The following is a 5,730-nucleotide window of genomic DNA, read 5'->3' as shown; positions in this document are numbered from 1 at the left end:
AGCTCTGAGAAGAATGCCAGTGCAATTTTGATTAGGATTGCATTGAATATTTAGATTGCATTGGGTAGTATTGACATTTTAACAATATTTGTTCTTCCAATCCATGAGCATGGAATGTTTTTTCCATTTCTTTGTGTCTTCGTCAATTTCTTTCATAAGTCAGGATAGAAGGAACATACTGCAACGTCATAAAAGCCATGTATGAAAGACCCACAGCTAATATCATCCTCACTGGGGAAAAACTGAGAGCTTTTCCCCTGAGATCAGGAACATGACAGGGATGTCCACTCTCACCATTGTTTTTAACATAGTGTTGGAAGTCCTAGCCTCAGCAATCACAAAACAAAATGAAATAAAAGGAATCCAAATTGGCAAAGAAACAGTCGAACTTACACTTTTTGCAGATGACATACATGATAGTCTACATGGAAAACCTGAGAGACTCCACCAAAAAGCTGCTAGAACTGATATATGAATTCAGCAAAGTCACAGGATATAAAATCAGTATATAGAAATCGGTTGCATTTCTATACACCAATAATGAAGTAATAGAAAGAGAAATCAAGAAAACGATCCCATTTACAACTGCACCAAGAATCATAAAATACCTAGGAACAAACCTAACCAAAGATGTAAAAGTTCTGTATGCTGAAAAGTAAATAAGCTGTCTTAAAGGGGAAGTGGGAGTTCTACCCTTCAAAGCAGAAATAAAGGAACTTTTCAGCAAATTGTTACAGACTGTACTTTGTATGTGCTTGGCTTGTGGAATTTATTATCAATTAATTAGTTTTAACTAAACTAATCTTCAAGAAGTAGCTAAGTGGCTTAGAAAGATTTTCACAAAGACATTGCTGATTGAAGCTAATACCAATAATGCAAAAACAAGCAAACAAAAAGAAAATAACAGAGCTATGAACCCTGTCAGCATCATTACTAGGTAAATGCAACGATCTAGTCATGAAAAAAGTCAACCAAAAAAAAAAAAATCAAGAAGACCAAAATATGAACTTGGACCCACTATCAGTACAATGAACCCTGCCCTAAGAGCACATTGATCTGAAAAAGAGAGAGACAGAGAGAGAGAGAGAGAGAGAGAAGGAGGCAAACCATAAGAGACTCTTAACTCTAGAGAACAAAATGAGGGTTGCTGGAGGGGACGTGAGTGGGGAGTGGGCTAATATTACACTATATGTTAACTAAGTAGAATTTAAATAAAAACTTGAAACATAAAAAAAAGGAAAACAGAGTACATTGATCTGCTATATTAACTCATGATAGCATGTAGTCATCATGATAAGCAAATATTTTAAAATATGTTTAATCTTTGTCTTACCTTTAACTTCTATGTTTGTGTATTTTTTTAATATTTATGTTATTTTTGACAGAGAGAGAGAAAGCGTGCTTGAGAGTGAGTAGGAGAGGGGCATAGAAGGGGGCGGAAAGAGAATCTGAAGCAGGTTCTGCTCTGATGGCAGGGAGCCTGACATGGGGATCCAACTCATGAACCATGAGATCACTACCTGAGTCTGACACCCAACTGAACCACACAGGCACCCCTGTTTGTGTATGTTGAATGCACATAGATGATAATATTTACATATTACATATAAAATGCTAAGACAAAGATTGGAATTTAATGTGATTTCTCCTCATAAGAGTGTTGTTATTAAAAAATAGCATTCAGGGGCTCCTGGGTGGTTCAGTAGGTTGAGCATCTGACTCTGGCTGAGGTCATGATTTTATGGTTCATGGGGTTGAGCCTCTGTGCTGACAGCTCAGAGTGTGGAGCCTGCTTTGGATTCTGTGTCTCCTCTGCTCCTCCCCCAATCATGCTCTGTCTCTTTATCTCTCAGAAAATAAACAATAAGGAAAATTGTTTTAATAGCATTCAAAAAACTCATCAAAATTTTTAAAGCATTTTTTTCAATTTATAGTTTATAACATAAAACCCAGGTAGTATACAACAAAAATTAAATGTTATTCATGGTACCTGTCATTCAGTTGGCAACAGGAGTTTCAAAATTTGATATAATCCTTGTGGGTCCTCAAAATCCCCAAAGTTGCCAGGTATTCAAATTCAAATGCTATGCTAATAAGAGTGGAATCCTCAGTGAGTTCTGGTTTACCTCCAACAACAATTTGTGAGGTAGTGGAGAGAGGGCTTGGAAATTTGTTTGTGTTTTGGGTTTTTTGGCTTCAAAAAGATTTTTGTGAAAAAAAATAAATAATTAATTTAAAAAAAAAAGATTTTTGTGGGATGCTTGGGTGGCTCAGGTAGTTAAGTGTCTGACTCTCGGTTTTGGCTCAGGTCATGATCTCCCGGTTCATGGGTTCCAGCCCCACATGGGGGTTGGATTCTCTCTCTTCCTGTCTCTCTACCCCTCCCCTCTCTGCTCTCTCTCTCTCAAAATTTATAAATAAACATAAAAACAATTTTTTGTTGTTTTAGGTTGGAAAATCAGCTTCAGAAACTAAAAGACTAGAACACCTAATGGAAATTGCATTTACTTGCCAATGACTCTATCAGAAAGGATCTACTTCAAAAAGAAGTTTTACCTTAATTTTATATATTATGTTATATATAAAAGTACATATTAATATTTTATTGTTATGTTGTATTATATTATTAAATATTATACATATAATAAACTATATTCAAAATGCTAACTCAGATAAAGATTAAATTGGTAAATGCCATATATTGTCTTAGATTGAATTACCTTTCATACACATAATTTAAAACATAGCTTTATAGCTATTTTTTAAAAAGACAAAAACCCTTGTCTTAAGTCTGTGTATTTTTCTGTTTAATTTCACATGCAAAAAAAAAAAATGAAGTAACTTTTGAAATGTGGCCTCAAATTACAAAACTGAAAAGAATTTTGGTCATTGCTAAAGTCTTATGTTTCTGGGAATCTATTACAAAATAAGAACGCTATGTACACTTAAAAAGTAAATCAGGTTTTGTGCCATTTGGAAAAGTCATACATTTTCATTCTGTGTTTTACAGCTAAAAGAGTACTTTTTTTTTTTAAAGCAAACTCTATCCCCAACATAGGGTTCCAACAACCCTAAGATCAAGAGTTCATGCTCTACCGACTGAGCCAGCCAGGCACTCTAAGAATTAGTTTTAATAATGTTCCAAACAATGCTCTTCAAAGCAAGTTATAGTTAAAAAGAAATATTTTGTCTGGAGGCTTGTAGTGCCTGGCTGGCTAAGAATTAAGAAAGGAATGTTTGCAGCCTGGGAAACAGCTGGTTGAGAAGCAGCAAAGCAGACCAGGAAAACCGGGTCTCCTTTGAAATGTCAAGGCTGAAAACAGCCAGACCTTGCTTGTGGATCAGCATGTTTTCTTTCCCAGTCTGTAAATGCTTAATCTAAACTAGTAAAACAATTCCCTTCCTCTGACTATACACTGCCCCCTCACGTTCGGCTCGGCTCACCAGCCTGTAAGTCACTACCCTGATTGTACTTATCGCCCGATAATTTGTGATTATGCTTTGCTCCTGCTTTGAAACTACACGTTCCTTTCCCCTGCACCCTTTAAGAAGTACTGATAAGATTGTCAATAAAAACTGGAGACTGAGCTTTGCTTGGGACCATGGCCACTAGAACGCTTGGTTTCCTCATTTTCTCCTTTCTCTGATTCAGGAGTCTGGAGTAATGTCATTCGTCGTCCCAGGGTTTACTGGTCAAACCCAGCATTTGGTGACCCCGACCTGGTTCGTGGCAGCGACGATTTGACGGCGGAACCCTTGAAGAAGGCAAACTGAAACTACTGCGCAGTAAGTCATCCAAGCGTGCTTAGGTTATCTGATTTCCAGGGCATTGTTCGGGCTTGGGTTTCTTAAGATGGAACAGAACTCTGCTGAACAAAAACATCACATCAAAGTTCTCTGACAGCTGTTAAAAGCTAGCAGAGCAACGGTTACTGAGGTTCAACTTCAGAGCCTTTTAAAAAGTGTTACTGAAAACAATCCTTGGTTTCCTGATAGAGGAACTCTAGACCTTGAAGCAAGGGAGAGAGTTGGTAAAAATTTTAAAAGATGTCATGAACAAGGTACCCTTCCCTTTACGATGTGGGGAGTAATTAGAGCAGCCTTAGTCCCTTTACATACTGAACAATCTACTGATCCTACAATTGCTTTCTCTAAGGAAGCTCCTCTAAAAGTTCCTATGGACGGGGACAATCTCCCACCTCCTCCTATTTGATTGGGAGCCATACCGCACCCCACCACCCTCACCCTTGTTCACTACTTCCAATGCAAACATTCCTTTCTTAAATCTTAACTAGCCAGGCTTTATGAGCCTCCACAATTTTGCTTTTGGATTTTTACCAATTAGAGTATTTGTAAATTAATTAAATCTCATTATAAATAAAGCATTTAGTACCGTATGTTCCACCTATGCTAATTTTAATTACTCAGTTCCCAAACTGAATTTGGAAATAATAAGAGCATTAAACCTACATTTTCCTGCTGAGTTGGTAATAAGCCAAACATCCTTCTAAATTTAGTTATTTAAAATGTTAACTAATAGAATTTAAATTAAAATTTAGGGGAAAAATTAAATTAGACATTTTTACCTTATTGTAAAAGAGCAAAGAGATTGGAAAAAAATTTGCACTATACATGTTTTTAAAACTTTTATATTTGTTTTATTTATTTAAGTAATCTCTATACCCACCGTGGGGCTTGAACTCACAACTCAGAGATCAAGTGTACACATCTCCAACTGAGCTAGCCAGGTGCCCCTGCATTATACATTTAAATGAATATAACAATTAAGTGAATGTTGTGTGATTATAGCTATTCTTGTGCTGTATGTATGATATATTTTATTTCATTTATTCTCTTGCTACAAAATTTCCATGGGAAATACTGACTGTTCAGGAACATAGTACTGAAGGCCAACTTTGTGGTTCATAATAACCATAGCAATAACTGTCCTAAAAATAAAGAATGCCTGTGTCAGTGCAGGTGGGATCATTTTACTGAGAAAGAATCAGGTTCACAGGTGGTGGTAGCATCTGGATCTGGGAATCCCATGTCATAGTAACATAATACTAAAGCATGAGGGTTTAACACAGATATACAGTCTTAGAATTATATCTTATATGCAGACCAGACTTTCTAGTGAAACATATAATTAAAACTGAAACTGTATCTGTAGATGCTAGATAAGTTCTAACAAGGAAACATGTCACAATTCATATATTTACAATACAGGGATTAAACTCAAGGTATTAATTCCTTAATACATTATCTGTAAATGCTTCCTTATATTTGATTTGGGTTAATCAGCAATTATAAGTCTAATCTATCAATTTCTACATTTATAAGAAAATGAATGAAATCTTTTATAGCCTAAACCCTGTACATACTTTTATTATAGCACTTATAATGCATCATAATTATTCATTTCCTTGTCCGACTCCCTTATTAAACTATGGCCTCCTTGAAGACAGGGACTATACCTATGTGATAGGTGTTTAGGAAGTGTCTGTTGAATGAATAAATTCATTAGATGTCTAAAAATATAAGTGAGGTGACAGAAATGATTTGTCACAGATAAACACTTCATTTATGAATCTATAAATGTTTAGGGAATGAAGAATTGGGGAGACTCCTATATTTTCCAATGTCTAAGAGGCTTCCAGGATTCCAACTGCCTATCAGAAAACTGACCTTATTTACAAAAAAGTTGTGACGGTGACCTGGGCATGTATT

The sequence above is a fragment of the Lynx rufus genome, unplaced genomic scaffold (assembly GCF_022079265.1).
Source record: "Lynx rufus isolate CCGP_SWC_20201006 ecotype Redwood Valley unplaced genomic scaffold, mLynRuf1.p SCAF_2, whole genome shotgun sequence".
Lineage (NCBI taxonomy): Eukaryota > Metazoa > Chordata > Mammalia > Carnivora > Felidae > Lynx > Lynx rufus.
Note: the sequence above shows the minus strand (reverse complement) of the source record.